This window comes from Zingiber officinale, chromosome 6A (assembly GCF_018446385.1).
Source record: "Zingiber officinale cultivar Zhangliang chromosome 6A, Zo_v1.1, whole genome shotgun sequence".
Taxonomy (NCBI): Eukaryota; Viridiplantae; Streptophyta; class Magnoliopsida; order Zingiberales; family Zingiberaceae; genus Zingiber; species Zingiber officinale.
The window spans coordinates 79,636,922-79,653,140 of record NC_055997.1 but is presented as its reverse complement, the minus strand read 5'-3'; positions in this window follow the sequence as shown (position 1 = coordinate 79,653,140).

Genomic DNA, 16,219 nt, shown 5'->3' with positions numbered 1-16,219 from the left:
AAAGGCACGAGTGTTATTCACCTCCCTCCCTCTAGCACGTCTCGATCCTACAATTGGTATCAAAGCGAGGTTGTTCTGAATTGGTGAAACCACCAATCGAGCAGGGGGTTCCTTTTTGAAAAAGAAAATTATATATTGTTTTTGGTTAAAAAAATATTCTTACGTCTTTCATTTTTTCCCTCCAATTTTTTTTTAAAAAAATTCACTTTCATTTTTTCACCATTAATAAGAATTTGCGAAATAACATGTTTGACAAAATTTAACATTATATATTTTTTATTATTTTATTGTTATTATTTCATTATTAATTTATTTTTTCCTTGAAATTGGTATTATTACCCCTTTTGATTAGATTTCTTTTTCGTAATCAAGTTTTTTGTGTCTCTAAGTCGGTGCAAGCACCACTCGAGTTATACAATCTCTTTTCATACCACACTACTAATCCAAGACCGAGTCTTGGTACTCTTTGCTCTTTTATTTTTTTGTGCAAGATTCCCTCAAATGGCATACTAAAAAAGCTACAGTACTGCACGCCCACCACTATTCTCCGGCAAGGATTTTAACTACTGGAGGAACCGAATGGAGTATCACCTCAAAACACAAGTCAAAATGTGGATCATTATCCAAACCTGCTTCGCGCTTCCACTCGATGACATTGGAAAACTAGTATCATACGAAAACTGCGACCCAAGTCTAATGAGGAAGATAGAGGCCGACGCCAAAACAACCCAGACCCTCCAATGTGGCTTAACTAAAGAAGAGTTGAACCAGGTTGACCCCTTCAATAGCCCAAAGAATTATGGGAAAAGCTAATCGAGTTGCATGAGGTCACCTCTAACACCAAGGTAAGCAAAAGAGATCTAATTTTAAATAAATTATATAATATAAAAATACAAGATGGTGAATCGATGAGTCAACCATACGCACTGATCCAAGACCTTCTCAACGGTCTCACGCAATAGGATAAAAAGTAGAAAATTATAACGTCATCAGGTATGCACTAAATGTCTCTCCTAGGAACACCTTATAGGCATCAATGGTAGATGCTTACAAGGTATCTAAGGACCTTTCCTTAATTAGATTAGATGAATTATTTTCTAAATTCAAACTTCATGAACAGACTAATGCACTGCCAGTCGAGAAAGGTATTGCTTTAGTCATAGGTACAAATAGAACGAGGGAGCTAAAAATCAAGCGCCGAACTGAACCTGAGTTCAAAGATGAATTCAACTTGGAAGAAGATGATGAAATTACGGCCGAGCTCATGAAACTAGTATGAAAAATGTACAAAAAGAAGAACATGACTCAATCAAACATGAAGACAAAGTCTGAAGTCACTTGTTGCGATTGCAACAAGAAGGGACAAATCAAGCCTGAATGTCCAAACCAGAAGCAAAGAAGAAGGAAGGCCTTGAAAGCAATGTGGTCCAAATCCTCGGAAGACTCGGAAGAAAAACATGAGCAAGCAAGCTTCGTTGCTCTACCAGCACAAGCATACGTTGTTGAAACTGATTTCGAATATGAAGTTGGAGCCAAATCAGAAATAGAGTCTGAAAGAAGTCACAGATCCGTATCCACTTCTGAATGGCCAAATAATATTGTAAGTTCTCTGATTACTGGTACTCAAGTCGATGATTTACAAAATTTAATTTCATATCTATTAAGGAAGTTGGCCAAATCCAATATTCGGGTCAAGTCACTCCAAAAGGAGGTAACTGCCCTTAAGGAAGTGACTAACCCAAGCTCCTTGACTGAATCTGTTCAGACTGAAACTTCAACTCAAGTTCAACAATTTGAGGAAGAAAATTCCATCTTGAAAAGTCAAGTCAAGAAACTAAAGGATATATTGGAACAGTTTACCTTGGGTTTCAAGAATCTTGATCTGATTCTTAGAAAATAAAGAGTTGTATACAGTCGATCCGGACTTGGGTATAAGGCTAAACATAAATTTAGATCTTACTTGTCTCTTGTAAATTGATCAAATAGAAACATAGTCCAAGCATGGGTCCCCAAGTCTAACATGATTAATCAAGTTGGGCTTGATCAATATTGGATCTCCAGGGATCAAATCTACTACCTTGATAGACCTTATCAAGGATATGATCCAGGAGGAGCCAATAGAAAGACTATATTTATTATTAAATAAATTTGTTTGATGTTTAATTTACTACTTTCTGTAGGATCATAGACATGCTAGAGGGGGGGGGGGGTGAATAGCACGCATTACTTTTCACTCGTTTCGGAAAACACACAGAATACACAACGGAATAAAGAATGAAGAGATAAGCAACGCTAACAAGCTTTCTTTTACTTGGTTCAGAGACTGTGGTGACTCCTACTCCAAGGCCCTTGATGGCTTTTGTTGGGCAATCACTATAAATTCAAAAATTGAGTACAACTACAAATATGCAGCTTACAAGTATTGCTCAAAATTAGACTTGTTACCAACGACTTGGAGAAATAGAACTTCTAGCTTGATCGTTGTCGGAGCAGCGTTTAGACATTTTCGAAGTGCGCGCAAGAGCTCAAGTTGTTCTTTAAGTATTGTTGTTGAAGCACCTGGTCGAACCCTCCTTTTATAGTCGAGCTTGATCTGATCCAGATCCCTTGATCTCGGAATCAGGTTTGACTCACCGTCGATCGGTCGACCGATCCTCCTGATTGGTCGACCAATCCTGTCTGAATCAGTCTGCCTTCTGGTTCTTCTGCTCGGATATACTTTCTTCATTCGGTCGACTGATCCCCAGCATATCTGGTCCGATCAACTCGGCTTGGTCACGCCACCGCTTATCCCCGGTTTGGTCGACCGATCTCGAGGTTTAGTTGATCAATCCCTCAGTCAAACCAAGTCCACTCGCTAGAACTCTGCTATGTTTGCTTCGAGGTTCGATCGATCAATCCCTAGGTTCGATCGACCAATCCAAGCCGAACATCAACCTACAGAATCATTAATCTTCCTATAAAATAGAGTTAACACATAGCAGATAATATGTAAATAAATAACTTTGACAGCTTTTGGACTGCCCAATTCTGATTTTGGATTTTCTCCGGAAACCTTAGGTCAAACCGATGCCTACTGTTCCCTTACAGGGGAACTCATCCTCACCTACTCCTCTCAAGAGAAGTTACCTGTTGCCAGACTGGTCCTCCAGACTGACTGGTCTTTTGCTCAGCGCCCGATGCTTCTGGTCTTCATGCTGGACATCCGCTCCACGACCTGCCCAAACTTCTACCTAGTCTGCGACCACCAGGATTTCAACCTAGAGCCCCCAACTCTAGGATTTTCCCCGAAGTACTCGACCCGCCAAGACTTTCCACTGAGGATTACCACCCCCAGGACCTAGGGTTACCATCCTCTCGAATTTTCCACTTGCCTAACTGTAGCTAGGACTTTTCATCACCTAGGGTTACCACCCCCTAGGACCTAGGGTTACAGCCTCCTAGGGTTTTCCATTTACCAAGAATCCACTAGGACTTTTGCCTAAGACAACTTAGTGTTGGGACCTTGACTTCCGCTAGAGGGGGGTGAATAGTGTCTCACCCAAAATGTCGCTTCGTACAATGGTTAGTACACACAGCGGAATACAAAAACAAATACTAACAATAGAAAGCAAACCTAACACGTTGATTTAACGTGATTTGGAGATAAAGCTCCTACTTCATGGCTATCCGTAAGGTGGATGATCCTGATCCGTCAGTGGATGATTCCCCGGACAACTTGTTTCTAGCTCAAGCTCCTTGTGGGTGGAGAAACCTCGCCACAACCTCGTACAAGCACGCTATATCACTTGGGCACTTGGAGACTCTAATTAGGGTCAACCACCACTAATTTCATCAACCTTAATCAAGCTTCCAATGCTTGGTTATATAGGCCATGAGTTAAAAAATCCTGCCTACCAGTCGACTGCCAAAACCATCAGTCGAGTGCCCTCTGTGGAGATTTGATCGTTACAACCCAACGACTTGATACCAATCGATTGATACTTCCATCAGTCGACTGCTCCACACTAACCGAATGAACAGAAGCATTCTATTCGCTCCCAGTTGACTGCCCGATCAACCACACCAGTCGACTGATGAAAACATCAGTCGACTACTACAGTGCAGCTACAGTAACGCTACAGTACTTCTACAGTAAACACTAATCATAGGATTTAACTCCCGAGTACATTTATTCAGCACTCGTCCTCACCCGACCAACATAGACCTAGCCTTCTAGCCTCCTCCATCAACCTTGCATCCCTCAGATGCCTCCCCATCCTTCACGTCTTGCCTTCTGGAGCTTTCATCGGCCTTGTCATTGTTGAAGGGTCTTCCTTTGCCAAGAGATTGCGCCTTCAGGACTTCATCCATTTCCAAGTCACACTTGGACTTACGTTGCCAAGACTACATGCTTGGACTTACACCACCAAGACTCATCCTTGGACTTTCCTCCTTTTCCAAGATCACACTTGGACTTTCCTTGTTGTACTTGTATCAGCACACTCATAATACATATCAAATACAACAATAAACCTAACTTAAACCTTTGCCCAAACATCAAAACCTAGGGTATCCAGATTCCTCCAACACTTAGGACTTTTCTGCAAGCTCAATTAACTTTGTTAGATCACAAGATAACTTAACTTTGGACCCTTTGACATAATCAAAATCCGGGTTTAATCGTCGGATGCTTCCCGCACCAACAATCTCTCCTTTTTTTATTATGACAATACGGTTTAAAGTTAAGTAAAACATAACAATAAATAAAGAAATTTAAGCATGAGCATAAATACAATAATTTAAGTAAAACTCCCTTATGCTCCCCTTTTCATAAAAATTATGTTTAAATTCTTAACTTTGACTTTTTTCTCCCCCTTTGACATAAATCAAAAATAATACTAAGTAGAGAGAATGTTGTTTTACATGTAAATATAGAAAATAATATTTATTTTATTTAACTTTAAGCTCCCCCTGAAGGGTAGCACTTAAAAAAAAATTAGCTAATTTTAAGCATTTGAAAGTGAGTCAACTTTAAAAAAAAAACTTAGCTAAACTTAGCTTTTGAAAATAAGTACTTTGAAACACATTTAGCTAATTTAGAAATGCTTTGAAAATACTTATCTTTTTCCAAAAAATAACTTAGCTCAATTTTAGCTTTGAAAATTACATAGTTGTAAAAAAAACTTAGCTAATCTTTGGTTTTGAAGCTATCTTAGCTTTTTCAAAAAAAATAACTTAGCTAAATTTTAGCTTTGAAAATATTTATTTTGTTAAGTAGTTAGCTTTCAAAAGAAGTTGATAAGAACTTAGCTTTATAAAGGTTTTGAAAAAGGCTTAGTTAAAAGTACTCAGCTTAAAAAAGATTTTGATTAAAGCTTAATTTAAAAAATTTGATAAAAACTAAGTTAAGTACTTAGCTTTAAAAAAAGTTGATAAAAACATAGTTAAGTACATAGCTTAAAAAGCTTTTGATAAAAATACTTTAGCTTTAAAAATATTGTGCTAAAAACTTCAACTTTAAAAATATTTTAACAAAAACTTAGCTTTAAAAATATTTCGATAAAAACTTTAGCTTTAAAAATATTTTGATAAACACTTAGCTTGAAGAATATTTTGATAAAACTTAGCTTTAAAAAAATATTTTCTGTCTTTTCAAAAATAATTTATTTTTCTTTTCAAAAATAGTTTGAACTTCCTCTTTCAGAAAAGTTTATCTTTGAAAAATAATAAAAATTAATGTCTTAACCTTCTTTTCACTCCCCCTTAATTAATGCTAAAAACAAATGAATGCTTTTTAGGGTATCCTAGAGTCCAAGCATGTAAAATAAACATAAAAGTTATTATTTATTTTTCTAATTTTTCTAATTTTCCATCTCACCCATTCCAGGTTATCAAGCATGTTCAGCTTATGAGTGTGTGTGTGACGAAGTTAAGTTAGGTTGATTTTATCTTTAACTTTGAAAAATATTTATGATACTGAAGTATATTTCAAAAATAATTTAAATTAAATTTTAATTTTAAAAGTACTAAATTTGAGATTTTAAAATATAAGTTTGAATTTAAAGATTTCAAAATATTGAAGACAAAAGTATTTTAAATTTGAGTTTCAGAATAATTAAATTTTAATTTAAAAATATATACATTTGAATAATTAAATTTTGAATTTTAAAACTTTTTAAACATTATTTAAAAATAATTATGATTAAGAAAATTAAATCATTTGAAAATAATTTACTTTGATTAAGGAGTTTAGAATTAATTGAAATTAATTATGATTTGAAAATAATTAACATTTAATTATGAATTGAAAATAATTATAATTAATTAGATTTTGAAAATATTTAACATTTTAAAATTAATTATGATTTGAAAATAATTATCATTTAAAAATAATTAAGATTTTAAAAATCTAAGAATTAATAATTTAAAATTTAATTATGATTTGAAAATTAATAATCAAATAATTAAGATTTTTTTTAATTCATTATGATTTTAAAATTAATTTTGAGATTAATTATGATTTTGAATGATTTTAAAATTAATTATGAAATTAAGTAAGATTTTGAAAATAATTAAATAATATTTTGAAATTAAGATTAATTAAGATTTTGAAATTAAGATTAATTAAGATTTTGAAATTAATTAGAATTTGAAATTAAGATTAATTACGATTTTGAAATTAATTAGAATTTGAAATTAAGATTTCAAAATTAATTAAGTTAACTTAATTGAATTAATTTTAATTAATTTGGGTTTGGTTAACTACTTTATATTTTAAACATGGATCTATCTCACTCTTTTTCTAAATTACCAATCAGGGAACCTTATTGGTTTTTGTGAGATGATTAATGTTATCTTCAATTCAAATTCCAATCTAAGGATTGATTTACAATTGATTTAGACTAAGGTTTTACAGTTAGTCAATTAAATATTTATTTTAATGATTAGCTTCCAGGCTGTGGCGAGGCACTAGGCCTTCTTGGGTATGGGATCATCCACCACTTCTAGACAAAGTCTTTCAAAGAAATTGGATATTTAATTTCCTTTCTAAATCTTCTCGATCTAACTAGTCAAGTGTGAATCAAGTCTAAGTCCTTATTTATCTTAATCTAGATTAAGCAATTAATAATCATGAATGACATTTATCAATATTATGCATGGATCAAACAAGTCAAGCATTTATTATTTAAGTTAACAAGTTACAATTTTAAGTTAACTTCTATGTTAAGTTTTAAGTTTTAAGTTTACCGATTAATTTAATGTTTATTGATTGGTTTCATAATTAAAAGACACTTGATGATAGCTTGGTTTGTAGAGTTTAAGTTTCACCTTAGACTTGTAATCTAAGTCTAGATTTTGTGATTTAGTTAAATTATTAATAATCTTTTCTAATTTATCAATTTTATCTTTTAAAATATTATTTTGTATTTCTAATTTTCTAAAAGTTAATTTCTTATTTTTATTAAACAATTTTAAGTTATTCTTATTTAGATTTGAATCAACTTTATTCATTACCGTATTAGCATGCATATATAATTTTTGAGAGAAATCTATACTAGAGCAAGCAAGATTAGTTAGGGCACATACATGTGTTGCAAAAATTGGATTGTCATGTAATGTAAATTTACTTACCTTGATTTCTCCCTTTAGATTCTTGGGTCTTCTTTTTAAACATTGACTTTTACAGTGACCCATTCATTTGCACTTGAAGCATTCAATGTGTTTCTTCCCTTTTCGGATCGATTTCTCATTCTCCTCTGGTTGTGTCGGCCGAATCTTACTAATAGGGCACTTTTTTTCTATAGTGCCCTCTCTCCCTACACTTAAAACAAGTTATGTGAAATTTTGAAGTTACATTTTTACCTTTTAGATCCATGATAGGATTCTCCCCCTTGACTGTTGCCATCTAGAATTCGGACTCAGATTCAACTATCTATTCCTTGGCCATCAGTGCTATGAAATCGGTCTGATCTGATTCTTCTAAGTTTGGTTCGAAGGTTGACTCTGGAGATTCATACTCAGATTCGAACTCAGGTTCAATTTGGTCTTCTATCTCTAAAGGAAACTCATGAAGCTTGATCAACTTCTCCCAAAGCTCCTTAGCATTATTGAACTTTCCAACTCGATGAAGCTCTGAATTTATTAGTCCACATAGAAGAGTACATGTTGCTTTTACATCTGCCTCAATTTTTCTCCTTGTTTGTGTATCCCACTTGTCACAGGCGATGGGCACACCTTCTTCGGTGGGGAGTATAAATTTAATCTGGACTATGATCCATATCTCTACTTGGGTTTTCAGTTGGTGCTCCATCTGGTCTTTCCAGTATCTGAAATCTTCACTGGAGAAAAGAGGTGGACGAGTTGTGCTAGAGCCTTCTTGGTAGGCCATTAAAGAGGAGAAATATTGCACACAATAAGAAAAATAACAAATGTTCCAAGACTTGGTCTTGGATTAGTAGTGCGGGAGAAAATAAAACTAGCAATTTACTCATTTCGAGAAAAATAATAAAATAATAAAAATATTATTATAAATTTTGGTAATTTCAATATTTTGTTAATATTAACTAATGGCGAAAAGATGAGAATGACTTTTTCAAAATAGTTTTAGAGAGAAAAAATGAAAGGCGTAAGAATATATTTTAAGAAAAAATGGTATATAATTTGTTTTTCAAAGAAGAACCCTCTCTGCTCGATTGGTGGTTTCACCAATTCAGAGCAACCTAGCTCTGATACCAATTGTAGGATCATAGACGTGCTAGAGGGGGGGGTGAATAGCACACGTTGCTTTTTCACCCGTTTTAGAAAACACACAAAATACGCAGCGGAATAAAGAATGAAAAGACAAGCAACGCTAACAAGCTTTCTTTTACTTGGTTCGGAGCCTGTGGCGACTCCTACTCCAAGGCCCATGATCGTTGATCACTTTTGTTGGGCAATCACTATAAATTTAGAAATTGAGTACAAGTACAAATATGTAGCTTTCAAGTATTGCTCAAAATTAGACTTGTTACCAACGACTTGGAGAAATAGAACTTCTAGATTGATCGTCATCGGAGCAGCGTTTAGACATTTTCGGAGTGTGCATAAGAGCTCAAGTTGTTCTTCAAGAATTGTTGTCGAAGCACCTGGTCGAGCCCTCCTTTTATAGCCGAGCTTGATCTAATCCAGGTCTCCTGATCTCGGGATCAGGTTTAACTCACCGTCGATCGATTGACCGATCCTGCCTGAATCGGTCCGCCTTCTGATTCTTCTGCTCGGATATACTTTCTTTGTTCAGTTGATTGATTCCGCCGTTCGATAGACTGATCCCTAGTATATCTAGTTCGATCAACTCGGCTCGGCCACGTCACCGCTTATCCTCAATTCGGTTGACCGATCCCGAGGTTCTCTAGACCGACTGGACTTTTTCTCATCGCCCGATGCTTCCGGTCTTCATGCTGAACGTCCGCTCCACAACCTGCCCAGACTTCCACCCAGTCCGCGACCACCAGGATTTCAACCTATAGTCCCCAACTCTAGGATTTTGCCTGAAGCACTCGACCTATCAAGACTTTCCACCTAGGGTTACCACCCCCATGACTTAGGGTTATCGCCACCTAGGGTTTTCCACCTGCCTAACCACAACTAGGACTTTTCATCACCTAGGGTTACCACCCCCTAGGACATAGGGTTACTACCCCCAAGGGTTTTTCACCTGCCTAGAATTCACTAGGACTTTTGCCTAAGACAACTTAGGACTTTCCTTCATGATCAATTAACCTTGTTACATCACGAGACAACTTAACTTTTGACCCTTTAACATAATCAAAACTTAGGTTCGATCGTTGGATGCTTTCTGCACCAACACTTTTTTTATACATGCTTAGATTAAGATAGATAAGAACTTACGCTTGATCAACACTTGTTTACTTAGACTAAAGATTCTCAGAAAGAAAATTAAATATTTAATTTCTTTAAAATGTTTTGTCTAGAAGTGGTGTTGTTCTAATATCCAAGAAGGCCTAGTGCCTCGCCACAGCCTGGAAGTGAATTATTAAAATGGATATTTAATTGACTAACTATTAAATTTTAATCTAACTCAAATGTAAATCAATTCTTAGATTTTAATCTAAATTAAAGATTAAAATTAACCATCTCTCAATACCAATAAGCTTCCCTGATTTGAAAATCTAGAAAGGATGAAATGAATTTAGATTTAATTTGAGAATTAGTCTAACCTAATTCAAACCAATCAAATTCAAAATTAATTTCAAAGTTTTAAAATCTTAATTAATATTAATTAATTGTAAAACTTTAATTATTTTTAAAATTTAATCTTCAAACTTATTTATTCTTCAAATTTAGTTATTCATATTAATTATTTTCAAATGGTAATTAATTTTTAAATCACAATTAATTTTTGAAAATTTTAATTATTTTCAAATGTTAATTAATTTTTAAATCATAATTAAATCTTTGAATTTTAAATTTTAAATTTATATATTTTAAAATTTAAAATTAAATATTTTTCAAATCCAAACTTAAATATTTTTCAAAATGTAATCTTAAATTCAAATCAAAATTTAAAAGTTAAACTTAAATATTTTCAATTCTCAAACTTAAAATAAATATCAAAATTAAGAGTAACTTCATCTAGCCAGGGGTGGGAAGTCCTAGTAAGTAACGACATGGCCGAGGGTCGTCGGTCGACGACATAAAGGGTCGCCAGTTGAGCCGCCCAAGGGATCGCCAAGGGGCCGCCAAATGGGCCACCAGTTGGGTTGCCCAAGGGGCCGAGTCATTACAATAAAAGATACCTTTTTATTGTAACGATCCGACCCCTCAACCCCTTGAGCGGCCCAACTGGCGGCCCATTTGGCGGTCCCTTGGGCGGCCCAACTAGTGGTCCAACTGGCGACCCCTTATGTCGTCGACCGACGAACCTCGGCCGTGCCGTTACTCACTAGGTCTTTCCACCCCTGGCCAGTGGATTTTTGCCTTCCTCAGGATTCGAACTCTAGACCTCCAGGATAAGTACTAGAGTTTATGAATCCTGGTAGCCAAGTGAGAAACATATCAACATGGCATTATCAAAGATAAGTCAAGGTACTCGCCTCCAATATAAATCGAGCTAATCAACCTCTATGTCGAAGTGCTCGTCCCGAATCCAAATCCTGTATAAATCAATACATATATTTTATTTAGCTAAACTCATATGAATTAAACAGCTAAATAAAATACTCACACCTAATTAGGGAAAAATCCTAATCATTCTAGCATAAGGATTTAACCTAACAAACAGAATATCACTCACCTCAAAAGATCCCCAACATCCTTAACCGCAACCTTAATCAGAACTATATCATTCCTTCACATTTTCTTCTTTTTAATCCAAGACATGAATCAACTACTCACAGGATCCTCTATCAACATAGATCATCTACGATATTAATCAAAGGGAAAATCATATTAATGGCAACTTACATTGAGTCCTGGATAAGGATAGATTCAGATCCCATTCCACCTAATGAAGTAATTAGGTTCATTCCACCCTAGATCAGAACTATATCATTCCTTCACATTTTCTTCTTTTTAATCCAAGACATGAATCAACTACTCACAGGATCCTTTATCAACATAGATCATCTACGATATTAATCAAAGGGAAAATCATATTAATGGCAACTTACATTGAGTCCTAGATAAGGATAAATTCAGATCCCATCCACCTAATGAAGTAATTAGGTTCATTCCACCCTAGATCAGAACTATATCATTCCTTCACATTTTCTTCTTTTTAATCCAAGACATGAATCAACTACTCACAGGATCCTCTATCAACATAGATCATCTACGATATTAATCAAAGGGAAAATCATATTAATGGCAACTTACATTGAGTCCTGGATAAGGATAAATTCAGATCTCATTCCACCTAATGAAGTAATTAGGTTCATTCCACCCTAGTTCATCTCACACAAACTCTTAAGTTTAACATGTTTGATAACATAGAATGAGTGAGATGGAAAATTAGGAAAATAAATAATTACCTTTATATTATTAGACTTATGCTTTTCATGCTTGGACTCAAGGGTCATAGTTATTAATCAAGGTGTTTATTAAATTATTTAAGCTCACTATACCCTACAAATTACTTAAATTTTTTGAAAGAGAGAGAGAAATAGGGAGTTAAATTTTTTAAGTTTTCTTGTGAGGTGCTATTTCAAAAGAAAATCTTTTCAAAATTAAGTATTTAGCTAAGTTGTTTTTTAAAAATAAAAAAAATTCAAAGCTAAGTATTTAGCTAAGATTTTTTTTTAAGAGAAATCTTTTCAAAACTAAGTATTTAGCTAAATGTTTTAAAGAGAAAGAAAACCTTTTCAAAGCTAAGTATTTTTCAAAGGCATCCCTTTCAAAACTAAGTATTTTTTTTTTCAAAGACATTCTTTTCAAAGCTCAATATCTAGTAAGTTTTTATAAGAAACTCTTTGAAAGCTAAATACATTTCTTTTAAAAAGAAAAGTAAAGTGCTACTTTTAGGGAGAGCTTAAAGGAAAAGATTAAAAAGTTAACTTTCCATATTTTTTTTAACTTTTCTCTCTACTTAATAATTTTTTATATATGTCAAAAGGGGAGAAAGGTGTTAAAAGTAAGCCTTATTTTGAGAAAAAGTAATACTTAAGGGGGAGTGAGTAATACTTTATTTTTTGCCTTAAAAAATAATACCTATAATTTACTTGGTAGTTATTCTACTTTATCCCTTTAAATGCTTTTTGTTTTTACTTAACTTTGAATTATGTTACCATAATAAAAAATGGAAAGATTGTTGGTGCAGGGAGCACCAGACGATCGAACCTGTATTTTGATAATGGCAAAGGATTCAAAGTTAAGATTACTTGTTATCTAATAAGTGTGAGAAATGAGCTTGCAGGAAAGTCCTAAGTGTTCTTAGGTAAAAGTCCTAGTGGATTCTAGATAGGTGGAAAACCCTAGGAGGAGGTAACCCTAGGTTATGGAAAGTCTTAGATGTGGTTAGGTAATGAAGTCCTGGTCCAGGAGACTAGGGAAAGTCTTGACGAGTCGAGCACTTTAGGCGAAATCCTAGAGTCGGGAACTCTAGGTGAAAATTCTGGTGGTCCCGAACCAGGTGGAAGTCTGGACGGGTCATGGAGCGGACGTTCGGTATGAAGTCCTGAAGTCTCGGACGCTGAGCAAAAGTCCAGTCAATTTGGAGGATCAAAAAGGTAATTTCTCTTGAGAGAAGTAGGTGAGGACGTGTTCTCCATTGAGGGAACAATAGGCGTCGGTTTGACCTAGGGTTTTCCAAAAATCCAAAAGTCAAAACCAGATAGTCTGAAGACTGTCAACTACTTTATTATTCATATTTTATTGTGCTAACTTTGTTTTGCAGGGTATATTTTGCTTGTGGACTAATATGTCTTGCAGAAAGGGAGATTCACAAGGAAATGCTCGAATGAACAGTGCCCAAGGTGCCTCCGGGGCTGTTGGAGGTGCCTTAGCCAAAGCTTCGCACGAGAGGGAGCTGGAGGCGCCTTTTAGCTGCCTGAAGGCACCTTGGATCAGAGATGGAAGGCGCTTTCGATTAGATAAGTTTCGCAAATTGCAAAAATTATCGTCTCCGACGCTGCGGGCATAAACTTTATAGCTGAAGATGCCTTCATGGAGGTTGAAGGTGCCTTCAACAGTTTATAATTGCCCTCTTCAAGTAGTGCATCAAACACTACTCATCTTCGCGATCTTTCTCCTGTGCGCTACTCCAAAGATGATCCAACAAAGTCGTCGCGCTACTCCGACAACCATAAGCTCTCAATTTCAATGTCGTTGTTGTCGGTATAACTTTCAGTTATAGTACTTTAATTATAAATATGTTGTACTCAGTTTTGTAATATTTCATATTGATAGTGAATTGTCCAAAGTAAACACTCAACGAGTGTGGGCCTTGGAATAGGAGTCGTCAAATGCTCCGAAGCAAGTAAAACCAAAAGTGTCAGTATTGCTTTTTCTTGTTCTACTTATTTTCCGCTACGTTGATCTCCGATAGTTTTTACGAAAAGTGTGAAAAAGTCACGAATGTTATTCATCCCCTCTAACATGTCTCGATCCTACACGATTCTCATTGTAGTAGCTTGCAACACGTCCCCAGAAAGCATTCACCTTCTTATCATTGTCAATGATTGGATCATCACTAATAGTGACAAATGATCTCACTAAAACCTCATCTTCAACCTTACTCCATGTTGATCGATTTCTTCTATCTGCAGCATTAGAATCCATCTTCTCCAAATTTGCAAATTCAATTGGGGATTCACGGTCAGACAGTTGAGTTTCTGAAATAAAAATTGGAGTAAATGGTTCATTTTACATCGGAGATATAAAAAGTATACTGGTTGCATGTAGATTAGATGGATAATTTTATGGATATGGACCGTATGAATTATTTGGTGCGTATGAATTATGTAGATAATTTGGTGGATATGAAAAATATAGATAATTTGATAAAATTTATGAATTTTGGGAAGAATTATTTTTTAATTTTTTTTTTTAAATTTTTGATTATTTTTATCTATTTCGGAGGAAAATAATAGAAAGAAGATTTTTAGAGTGATTTAAGTATTTGAACATTGAAATAAGTCGTATATGATATATATTTATAGATAAAATTTTATTTTTTTTATTAAACTAACTGTTGACTAGCCATTTAACTTTTTTTATTTTAATCTCATTAAAAAAAATATACCACTAATTTAATTTTATTTATTGCTTTAAAGTTTTAAAATTTTAAAATTTTAATTTTTTTTAATAAAATGAAGCTATGGCCCTCCTACACGCTCCAGGTGACAAACTTTTTTATAATATAACACGTTCACTGTCATTCAATGTCACGTCGGATTTAACACCATCTCACATTCATTTGAGCGCGACTTAAATATTATAGCAAAGCACTGAATAGAAGTCAACGCTTCAATAAGGCTTGTGCAAGAAAGTGGCATATCAATAACTAACCACATATCAGTTGATGCTGCTCAAGTTTGTTGGAAGAATAATCATTAATTAAAGATAAATATGTCATGAAATGATTAAAATAATTAATTAAGACATCTTTAATGATTAAATCTTCTAATAATTTTTTTTAAAATTTTTAACATATCATATCAATATCATATCATAAGTCCAAAAAATATTGATCGTCCGAGTGAAGAAATCTGAAAAGTCAAGGATTAGATGGCCATTGACGGGATGAAAATTTTAATCCTACAAAATAAAATCAAACTAGAAAAGGGGTCTATGACGTTGGCTTTCCGACGCTCAAGTCAAAATCAAGAAGAGAATGAGTACTTAAGAAATGATAAATCTTGTCTTCTTCATACCTAGCGCCCTTTTATACATTTTTCTGTGATCGTTCATCTGCCCTTATTTAATGATATTAATTGCTAGAGGAAAATTTCTTTATCTTGACTTCTGTACATTGATGATAAATATAGTGTTCTTCTTTATCTTGACTTCTTCATATTTAATGATAGACGACATGTTCTCTTTTACTTTCTTATCTCTTCATGTGTAATGTCATTCCTTGCGCCGAATGGGCGGTCCAAGCGGCTCATTTTCCCTGCCGACCGACCCATGATGCCCCGATCGACCGGGTGATTTTCGATCGACTACTCCTTTGCCGACCGGGATAATCGTAAGTTCGGCATTGACCGCCTTGACTTTGACCGACACTATGTCAATTGACCCGTGATAGGTGGACCCTCCCTTATCACTGCATCATAAACCTCCCTCTCAAGTCTAGTCGAAGGAGGCTACAGGTCCGACTGATTGAACAACTAGTCCTTGGCAATTTTTATGTCCGATCGGAATGTTCGGTCCCTACTATCTGATCAGCGCATCAACCAATGTCACTCAGTCATTGTCTAACCATGACAAATGGGTGATCGGAGTGTCTAGTAACCTGTTCTCTATGCAGCGCGGGGCAATGAACAGCGGTACTTAGAGAATTCTCCAAACACGCTTCTTCAAGCGGTCTTGGTCGTCGCTGACGTCACTCATATTTCACGAAGCTTGTGTAAATCCTTGACAATTATGGTTGAGCACACGACCATCCCTTTTAATTAAATTCATTAAATGCTACCCATTAACCACATGCCACGTGTCCCTCTTTCTACCGTCGCACACCTGACAAGACAGGCGGATATCCTCTGTTGGTGTGACTAGCACCTCTTTGAATTCCACGGTCAGA